Below are 11,107 nucleotides of genomic sequence, written 5' to 3'. Positions count from 1 at the left end.
CCCATTCACTCAATCATGTAACTCCAAGGCTTGAAAGCTCCAGCTTGCACATTTTACCTTATAAGTCCCTAAGCCCCTAGACTTGTGCGTTGCATTCCTAACCTGTTGCGTAGGGAGGATTGTGGCCTGAGTCCAAACTCAAATAAAAGACTCTCATGTGCTTGCATCAGAGTTGTGGTCCCTGGTGGTCTTTTTTTGGGGGGGGGGGTCACACAAACTGGGCATAATACCACTACACAGAAGACAGAGGCAGGACTGGCTCTCTTGCACTCACACCCTTGGGGCGGTTCACCTGTAACCCCCATGTTCAGGTGAGGGGTTGGGCCAGTTCTATACAGCCCTTAGATATTAACATGTCCCAGAACAGCAGCCCAGACCAGGGATATCTGCCTGGCCTTTGGTGATAACAGACGCAGAACCATGGACCCCAGTGGCAATAGCAGCTTTTCCTCTACACTTGACTCTCTTGTTCTGCCTCTCTTTACTGTGCTCACATTATCCTTCTGTTTCTATTTCTCTGTCATTTCTCCACGACTTACTTAGAGGTACCTGAGTGTCTATGGTTGTTTCAGGAGTGGTCTCGGGACTGCTATGCCTCACTTGCAGTGTGGTACCAGACAGCATTTATCTCTGATATGGTCTGCCCCTGTTCCAAGTCTAGTGGTTGTAAAAGGCTTGCCTCTCACCTTGCCACCCAAGTGGCCTCATTCAATGTTCATCGCCTCATGCTCACTCCCACCTAGGTCCTTCATCCTAAGTAAGGTTCTTTTAGTCTCTGGCTTGCTCCCCTCTCAGGCTCTCCTTTTGTCAAGGAATTTTAGGTTACTAATTATTCAGATGTTGATAGGCCAAAACACTGAGTATAGACATACCCTCCCTCTTCTCTGGCACCTACTGACACACATGTGACACAGAAGCCACAGAAGCTAAGGGAAGGGGTCATCTTTATTGAAGCAATAGAAAGGACACAGGAAACTACCTTCACCCAGAGAGAGAGTGACTGCTGTCATGTAGCCTGACTCATATGCCTAACTCTCCTACCTTGGTCATCAGTTTACTTATTAACGAAGCTTAATTCCAGAGGTGAAAGACCTCCTCTTCTCATTAAAACTCTAAAAAGTAGACACCTTGTTTTGTCTGGTGGAACTACATCTCTTCTTCACAACCCCTGCTGTAAAGTTCAGTGGTAATAAATCTCTTGCTTGAAGGACAGATCAACTGGATAAGTCTCTCTCTGCCTCTCCCCCCACCCATTTCTGCTCTTCTTTCCTAAAACTTAATAGAAGTCAAAGGAAAATATAAACAGCAATTAAGTCTCTAACAGACTATTTAAATTCTTAGGTGGGGTGAACCAATGTAGGCATCCCTTTTCCTCCACTTAGGCTCATTTTTGCTAATTTTCTATTCAGTGCCTTGCCTTTAATTGTTGTCTTACAGATACCTGTTGAAAAGGAGAATTTGAACTGTCCTGATAGAGTGGAAAAGAGAAAATAACTAGGAGGAAATAAGTCAAAGATGGGCTCTTGGATCCTGCTCTTTTCCCATCTCTGAAATAATAAAAGCAGAGAATGGAAACAGTTATGGAAAGCTGTAGTTGCAGCTCAAATAGAGGTTCTGAACTCAGCCTTTAAGTCAGAAATGCCTGATAGTAAAAATTACCTTGAAAATCCCTTAAATGGCCCACAAGTGCCATACATTCGTTCATCTTTTTCTCACATTCTACATCCAATTCTTCATTAAAATCTGTGAGCTTTTGTTTCAAATAGTATCTTACATCTAACCAATTTTCATAAACTCTACCTCTTCCATTTATTCTTTTATAAACTGTACTTCATGCTTATTTTTTTGTTTCCCTACATTTTAATGTCAAAACACATATTTCCCTGGCCACCAAGTCCTCTGGGGGCAGATCCAGCTCCTCTGAGTGGCTTGCTGTCCCCCAGCCTCCATGGCCAGTCACTTCTCCTCCACCTTCATCAGATCCTCTGAACTGGAACCATACAGATTAGATTCATAAATTGTAAAAAAAAAAAAAAGTACAAATTTTAAACCAGAGTTTGTCACTATCCCATTCAAAATCTTCAATAGCTTCTTATTTTCAAAAGGTCACCAGGATCCGACCCCTACTTAACCTTTGTACACTGAAGAAGGTGATAATAGGGGTTATTTTCCTTTTCTTTAGAGTCCGTGAGGAAATGGATATTCTTTTTTTTTATTAGATATTTTCTTCATTTACATTTCAAGTACTATCCTGAAAATCCCCTATACCCTCCCCTCTCCGCCCTGCTCCCCAACCCACCCACTCCTGCTTCCTTTCCCTGGCATTACCCTATACTGGGGAATATAATCTTTGCAAGACCAAGGGCCTCTCTTCTCAATGATCCTGACTAGGCCATCTTCTGCTACACATGTAGCTAGAGACACAAGCTCTGGGAGTACTGGTTAGTTCATATTGTTGTTCATCCTATAGGGTTGCAGACCCCTTTAGCTCCTTGGGTACTTTCTCTAGCTCCTCCATTGGGAGCCCTGTGTTCCATCCAATAGATGGCTGTTGTGAGGAGCCGCCCTCACATTTGCCATTATAAGATGGCACTGACAGCTGTGTTCTAAGTGGTAAACATAGTCTGCACACATGCAGGGGCAGTTTTCCCACCATGTGTTCTGCCTTTCCCGTGATGACAACTGGGCCGATGGGCTGCAGCCAATCAGGGAGTAATACATCCTAGGTGGAGGATAATTCTCCTTAAAAAGGGATGGGGTTTCGCCATTTGCTGGCTTGCTCTCTTGCACTCTGGCTCCTGAAGATGTAAGCAATAAAGCTTTGCCGCAGAAGATTCTGGTTTGTTGCGTCTTTCCTGGCCGGTCGTGAGAACGCGTCTAATAACAATTGGTGCTGAAACCCGGGACGAGAAAAAAACTCGGGACTGGCGCAAGGAAGATCCCTCATTCCAGAACCAGAACTGCGGGTCGCGGTAATAAAGGTTCCCGTAAAGCAGACTGTTAAGAAGGATTCAACTGTATGAATTCAGAACTTTTCAGCTGGGGAACGAGAGTACCAGTGAGTATAGCTTTACGAGGTAAGCCTGGCCTTGAACTTTCTAAGGAAATTCAAGACAGTCTATCAGAAGTAAAGTGGAAAATAGCTTTATAAGGTATGTTTGGCCTTGAACTTTTTCTAGTGTTAAAAGCCCTTTTGTTCCTTTTCACATGTTATCAAGTGGTTAAGGCAGGGCGGATTCTAGAGGAAATTCAGGACAAGCTATCAGAAGTAAAGCGGGGAGAGAGAGTAGGAGCAAAGAGAAAATATGGTACACAAAATAAGTATACAGGCCTTTCCAAGGGTCTTGAACCCGAGGAAAAGTTAAGGTTAGGTAGGAATACTTGGAGAGAGATTAGAAGAAAAAGAGGAAAAAGGGAAAAGAAGAAAGATCAATTAGCGGAGGTCTCTAGGAGATACTCGTCACTAGATGAGCTCAGGAAGCCAGCTCTTAGTAGTTCTGAAGCAGATGAAGAATTCTCCTCTGAGGAAACAGACTGGGAGGAAGAAGCAGCCCATTACCAGCCAGCTAATTGGTCAAGGAAAAAGCCAAAAGCGGCTGGCAAAGGCCAGCTTGCTGCTTGGCCTCTTGGCAGTCGGCTTCAAGGTCATAGTGCACCTCCACCCTATGCTGAGCCCCCGCCCTGCGTAGTGCATCAGCCCTGCGCAGAGAGGCAATGGACAGAGAGGCAATGCACAGACTCGTTCATTCCAAAGGAGGAACAAAGGAAAATACAACAGGCATTTCCGGTCTTTGAAGGAGCCGAGGGTGGGCGTGTCCACGCTCCGGTAGCGTATATACAGATTAAAGAGCTTGCCGAGTCGGTCCGTAACTATGGAGTCAGTGCTAATTTCACTATAGCACAAGTGGAAAGGCTTGCGAATCACGCTATGACTCCTGGTGATTGGCAAACGGTTGTAAAAGCCGCTCTCCCTAGTATGGGCAAATATATGGAATGGAGAGCTCTTTGGCATGAAGCTGCACAAGCGCAGGCCCGAGCAAACGCAGCTGCTTTGACTCCAGAGCAGAGAGATTGGACTTTTGACTTGTTAACGGGTCAGGGAGCTTATTCTGCTGATCAGACAAACTACCATTGGGGAGCTTATGCCCAGATTTCTTCCACGGCTATTAGGGCCTGGAAGGCGCTCTCTCGAGCAGGTGAAACCACTGGTCAGTTAACAAAGATAATCCAGGGACCTCAGGAATCCTTCTCAGATTTTGTGGCCAGAATGACAGAGGCAGCAGAGCGTATTTTTGGAGAGTCAGAGCAAGCTGCGCCTCTGATAAAACAGCTAATCTATGAGCAAGCCACAAAGGAGTGCCGAGCGGCCATAGCCCCAAGAAAGAACAAAGGCTTACAAGACTGGCTCAGGGTCTGTCGAGAGCTTGGGGGACCTCTCAGCAATGCAGGCTTAGCGGCTGCCATCCTTCAATCCCAAAAATGCTCCATGGGCAGAAATGATCGGAGGACATGTTTTAACTGCAGGAAGCCTGGGCATCTTAAGAAAGATTGCAGAGCTCCAGGTAAACAGGGAGGGACTCTCACTCTTTGCTCTAAGTGTGGCAAGGGTTATCATAGAGCTGACCAGTGTCGCTCTGTGAGGGATATAAAGGGCAGACTCCTTCCCCCACCTGATAGTCAATCAACTGATGTGCCAAAAAACGGGTCATCGGGCCCTCGGTCCCAGGGCCCTCAAAGATATGGGAACCGGTTTGTCAGGACCCAGGAAGCAGTCAGAGAGGCGACCCAGGAAGACCCACAAGGGTAGACCTGCATGCCGCCTCCGACTTCCTATTAATGCCTCAAATGAGTATTCAGCCGGTGCCAGTGGAGCCTATACCATCCTTGCCCCCGGGAACCATGGGCCTTATTCTCGGCCGGGGTTCACTCACCTTGCAGGGCTTAGTAGTCCACCCTGGAGTTATGGATTGTCAACATTCCCCTGAAATACAGGTCCTGTGCTCAAGCCCTAAAGGCGTTTTTTCTATTAGTAAAGGAGATAGGATAGCTCAGCTGCTGCTCCTCCCTGATAATACCAGGGAAAAATCTGCAGGACCTGAGATAAAGAAAATGGGCTCCTCAGGAAATGATTCTGCCTATTTGGTTGTATCTTTAAATGATAGACCTAAGCTCCGCCTTAAGATTAATGGAAAAGAGTTTGAAGGCATCCTTGATACCGGAGCAGATAAAAGTATAATTTCTACACATTGGTGGCCCAAAGCATGGCCCACCACAGAGTCATCTCATTCATTACAGGGCCTAGGATATCAATCATGTCCCACTATAAGCTCCATTGCCTTGACGTGGGAATCCTCTGAAGGGCAGCAAGGGAAATTCATACCTTATGTGCTCCCACTCCCCGTTAACCTCTGGGGAAGGGATATTATGCAGCATTTGGGCCTTATTTTGTCCAATGAAAACGCCCCATCGGGAGGGTATTCAACTAAAGCAAAAAATATCATGGCAAAGATGGGTTATAAAGAAGGAAAAGGGTTAGGACATCAAGAACAGGGAAGGATAGAGCCCATCTCACCTAATGGAAACCAAGACAGACAGGGTCTGGGTTTTCCATAGCGGCCATTGGGGCAGCACGACCCATACCATGGAAAACAGGGGACCCAGTGTGGGTTCCTCAATGGCACCTATCCTCTGAAAAACTAGAAGCTGTGATTCAACTGGTAGAGGAACAATTAAAACTAGGCCATATTGAACCCTCTACCTCACCTTGGAATACTCCAATTTTTGTAATTAAGAAAAAGTCAGGAAAGTGGAGACTGCTCCATGACCTCAGAGCCATTAATGAGCAAATGAACTTATTTGGCCCAGTACAGAGAGGTCTCATGCTGGTTAATCAACTCATAGATCTTGTCCAGATACAACTAGATGTATTATGACAAATAACTCAGCAGGGTTGTGAACAAAAGTTTCCGGGATTGTGTGTTATTTCCATTCAGTATGTTAAATTTACTAGGGCAGCTAATTTGTCAAAAAGTCTTTTTCAGTATATGTTACAGAATTGGATGGCTGAATTTGAACAGACCCTTCGGGAATTGAGAATTGCCATCATTCAGGTCAACTCCACGCGCTTGGACCTGTCCCTGATCAAAGGATTACCCAATTGGATCTCCTCAGCATTTTCCTTCTTTAAAGAATGGATGGGGGTGGGATTATGTGGAGATACACTTTGCTGTGGATTAGTGTTGCTTCTTTGGTTGGTCTGTAAGCTTAAGGCCCAAACTAGGAGAGACAAGGTGGTTATTGCCCAGGCGCTTGCAGCTCTAGAACATGGTGCTCCCCCTGATATATGGTTATCTATGCTTAGGCAATAGGTCGCTGGCCACTCAGCTCTTATATCCCACGAGGCTAGTCTCATTGCACGGGATAGAGTGAGTGTGCTTCAGCAGCCCGAGAGAGTTGCAAGGCTAAGCACTGCAGTAGAAAGGCTCTGCGGCATATATGAGCCTATTCTAGGGAGACATGTCATCTTTCATGAAGGTTCAGTGTCCTAGTTCCCTTCCCCCAGGCAAAACGACACGGGAGCAGGTCAGGGTTGCTCTGGGTAAAAGCCTGTGAGCCTAAGAGCTAATCCTGTACATGGCTCCTTTACCTACACACTGGGGATTTGACCTCTATCTCCACTCTCATTAATATGGGTGGCCTATTGCTCTTATTAAAAGAAAAGGGGGATCTGTGAGGAGCCGCCCTCACATTTGCCATTATAAGATGGCACTGACAGCTGTGTTCTAAGTGGTAAACATAGTCTGCACACATGCAGGGGCAGTTTTCCCACCATGTGTTCTGCCTTTCCCGTGATGACAACTGGGCCGATGGGCTGCAGCCAATCAGGGAGTAATACATCCTAGGTGGAGGATAATTCTCCTTAAAAAGGGATGGGGTTTCGCCATTTGCTGGCTTGCTCTCTTGCACTCTGGCTCCTGAAGATGTAAGCAATAAAGCTTTGCCGCAGAAGATTCTGGTTTGTTGCGTCTTTCCTGGCCGGTCGTGAGAACGCGTCTAATAACAGGCTGTGAGCACCCACTTCTGTATTTGCCAGGCACTGGCAGAGCCTCACAAGAGACAGCTATATCAGGGTCCTATCAGCAAAATTTTGCAGGCATATGCAATGGTGTCTGGGTTTGAAATGGATATTCTAAAGGAAGCATCGAACTTCCTTGTCTGAATGTAAAGAAAAACCCGAGCTCTTGTGCATGCGCAGTGAGCCCAGTCTGCCCAACCTTCAAGGTTCCACCATGTTCTCAAGGGCGAGTATTGTAAGGCTGTCGTCCTGCGCTGTGCAGCCACAATGGATCCAAGTTTGAAACATGGCAACTCTGAAAGATATTACCAGGAGACTGAAGTCCATCAAAAACATCCAGAAAATTACCAAATCTATGAAGATGGTGGCAGCTGCAAAGTATGCCCAGGCTGAGGGGGAGCTGAAGCCAGTTTGAGTGTATGGAACTGGTTCCTTGACTCTGTATGAGAAGGCTGATATTAAGGGACCTGAGGAAAAAAAAAGCACCTCATTATTGGTGGGTCCTCAGATAGAGGGCTTTGTGGTGCTATTCATTCCTCAGTGGCTAAACAAATGAAGAATGAAGTGACTGCCCTTATAGCAGCTGGGAAAATGACCCGTCCAGCAGGTCCAGTTATTCAAGGGTCTCGAGGGGACCTTCTCCTAAGAACCAAATTGGGGGGTAGAGAGAGACGAGGGCCTTGTGCAAATAACAACACGGAAACATTCTGAGTTGCATCAAGGCCTCAATGTATTAGCCAGGCCCAAGGTTTAAATGAACAAGCAAAAAGGGAAGTGCCTTTCAGCAGGAAGGATGGGGCAGTAGAATTGCACAAGCAAAAGGGCAAGTACAGGTACTTATCAGCGGGAGGGGTGGGGCAATAGAATTGCACATTCTTTAGGCAGTTACATGGGGAAGCCGGAACTTGGCGGTATCAGGGTATCTTGAGATCAGGGCATCCAGCGCTGACTTAGGGCTGGAACAATCTGTGGTTGTTCTTGGAGTGGTGTGTCGGTGGCCTGCTTTTGACCCTCTTTTCTTCTCGGCAGGGGAGAGGCCCAATTCAGAGATCAGGACAATAGCGTGGTCTTAATAGCTTCCAACAGTAAAGAAGTTATGACTGTTGGAGTTGGTGAAGAAAATCAAGAGCATAGCAGGACTCATTCTGATCAGTTTTTGGTGTCATTCAAAGATGTGCGACAGAAGCCCCCTACTTTTGAAGATACATCAGTCATTGCCCTTGAGTTTTTAAATTCTGGATATGAATTTGATGATGGCTCTATCATTTTTAATCAGTTCAAGCCTGTTATCTCCTACAAGACAGAAAAGAAGCCCATCTTCTCTCTCAATACCATTGTGACTGCTGAGACCATGAGTGTTTATGATGACATTGATGCTGATGTGCTGCAGAATAACCAGGAATACAATCTGGCCAACCTCATCTACTACTCCCTGAAGGAGTCCACCACCAGTGAGCAGAGTGCCAGTATGACTGCCATGGACAACACCAGCAAGAACGCTTCTGATATCATTGACAAATTGACATTGACTTTGAACCACACTTGCCAGGCTGTCATCACAATGGAGTTGATTGAAATCATCTCTGGGACTGCTGCTCTGGATTAATGAAAATCAAGTTGCATCCTCAGACAAGAGGTAAAGAAGAAAAACTCAGCAGGCTGATTTTAACTGATGTCTTTGTCAGAAGAAACTTGGTCCACTGAGTTACAAAGGCAGCAGGATGTTTGTAAATTACCTTACAATAAACAACTTACAATGAGAAAAAAAAAGTAAAGAAAAGAGGATGACTTAGAGGGTCTGTAATGAGACAATAAGACCTTTCAAGTTTTCTTATAGACAAGATGAGGCATGCCTGAATCCATTTGTCTCTTTGTTATAACTGACTAATTCTTCAAACTGAGTATCTTAATACATATTAGGCTAGAAAGATGGCTCAGCAGATAAAAATCACTTGTCATCAAGCCTTATATCTTGAGTTCAACCAACAGTATCCATATGGTAGAAAGAGAGAACCAGTTCCATTAGGCTGTCCACTTCCCTACACACACACACACACACACACACACACACACACACACACACACACACACACACCATGAATTGAATCCTGGTATCTGTCCCCAAAACTAAATGTAACTTTTAAATGACATTTTCTTATTCTTTTGAAACTGGTGATCATGATTTTGGCAGATCTGATGTCTTTTGTGGATTGTGAGGAAGAATCTATTTCAGGTCTCCTGGTATTTTCAGGCCTTCTCTGGTGCTTGTGAGGTTGTAAATACACCATGTACATTTGTGATCTTACCTTTGCATGACAATTTTCCTGAGTCCTATGCTTAATTTTTCCCCCATAGGAGTATATATATCATACTAGATTAGTAGCACAGCTCAACAGCCTTGGTTTAACTTGAGTACTTCTTTACAAGACTCATTTCTAAGTAAGGTCATAGCTGTGGTCTTGGGGTGACAGTTTCATCTATTTTGAGGGAATGCAGCTCAATTCATAAGGCTGGGATCTAATTATTTTTTTAAAAGGAGTAGAAGAATAAGGATAGAGGAAGCAAACCCATGTGGAGAGCAAGATCATGTGATGTGAACCCTTAGTGCTGAAAGGGAGTTATAAAGTACTTTCTGAAATATTCAGAAAACTATATTGTTGGAGCTCCTGGATTGGGGATGTAATTTTAAAAGTACCAAAGTTTAGTTAGTTATAGGAAGAGTCAGTTTGGGGGCATTTTCCTCCAAGAGGACATTGATCCTATTTTACAATGTCCCTAGTTGCTCACTATGCCACTAACCCAGAAAGACCCCCCCCCAAAAAAAAACAAGTGAAAGATAAGTGTAAAGAAGGCAGTGAATCAGCACTTTTAAAAAAAATTTATATTTCAGTTGTTGCCCCCCCTCTTGGTCCTGCATCCCACAGTTCCTCATCCCATTCCCCCTCCCTGTTGCCTCCAAGAGGGTGATCCCTCCCCCCACAGACCTCCCCTTCCCTGGGGCCTCATGTCTCTCAAGGATTAGCTCATCTTCTCCCACTGAGATCTGACCAGGCAGTTCTCTGCTGTATATGTGTCAGGGGCCTCAGATCAGCCCATGTATGCTGCTGGGTGGTAGCTCAATTTCTGGGAGCTCCCTAGGATCTGGGTTTTTGACACTGCTGGTCTTCCTATGGGGTTGCTCTCCCCTTCAGCTTTTTCAGACCTTCCTCTGATTCAACCATAAGTGTCCTTGACAACTTCAGTCCAATGGTTAGGTGTAAATATCTGCTTCTTTCTCAGTCATCTGCTGATAGGGCCTCTCAGAGAACAGCTGTGTCAAGCTCCCCCTCTGTAAGCACATCATAGCATTAGTAATAGTGTCAGGCCTTGGCACCCCACCACCCCACCCCATTAGATGGATCCCAAGTTGGGTTGGTCATTGGATGACCTTTCCTTTAGTTGCTACTCAATTTTTATTCCTGCAGTTGTTTTAGACAGGAACAATTCTGGGTCAGAAATTTTGACTGCACTTGAGGCCCTGTCTAATCTATTAGAGGTGGACTCTTCAAATTCCCTCTCCCAAATATTAAGCATTTTGGCTAAGGTCAGCCCTATTGATTCCTGAGAGTCTCTTATCTCTCCCCTTCCCCTCCCCATCCCTTCTCTTGCCTGGGTCCCTTCCTCCCTTTGCATCCAATGGTTGTTTCCTTCTCTCCTTCTAAGTGGGATTGAAGCATTATTACTTGGGCCTTTCTGCTTGTTAAACTGAAAGACCCACAATGTGAGGACTCCCCCACGTTCTGACTCAGGAGAGGCAACACCCCAAATCACTCACGAGAAATGATCTTGATGCAAATTTCAAGAGGACTTTTATTCAAGAGTGCTCTAAGGGCCCACAGTCATACACCACACAGAGGTAGAGGACTGTGGCTTGCTGAGTATCTGGGAGAGGGAGTATTTAAAGGAAAAAAACACAACTCAAGGGGGTGGGGAGGGCGTTGTTGGAAAATACAAAAAATAGCTGTTAAAAGTCACAAGGGAGTGGATGTCACA

General features: G+C 45.3%; 1 non-coding gene and 1 pseudogene across 1 annotated transcript; one reads left to right on the top strand and one right to left on the bottom strand.

Annotated features, from left to right (window-relative positions):
* Positions 1 to 813: 813 nt before the first annotated feature.
* On the bottom strand, positions 814 to 944 carry Gm26088. Its single transcript, XR_003950763.1, has one exon. It is a non-coding gene; the product is annotated as a small nucleolar RNA SNORA17 (small nucleolar RNA).
* Positions 945 to 7,329: 6,385 nt separating this feature from the next.
* Atp5c1-ps lies at positions 7,330 to 8,691 on the top strand (annotated as a pseudogene).
* The last annotated feature ends 2,416 nt before the right edge of the window (positions 8,692 to 11,107 follow it).

This window comes from Mus musculus, chromosome 13, assembly GCF_000001635.26.
Source record: "Mus musculus strain C57BL/6J chromosome 13, GRCm38.p6 C57BL/6J".
NCBI classification, from domain to species: Eukaryota; Metazoa; Chordata; class Mammalia; order Rodentia; family Muridae; genus Mus; species Mus musculus.
This window is presented reverse-complemented; position numbering and strand designations above follow the sequence as displayed.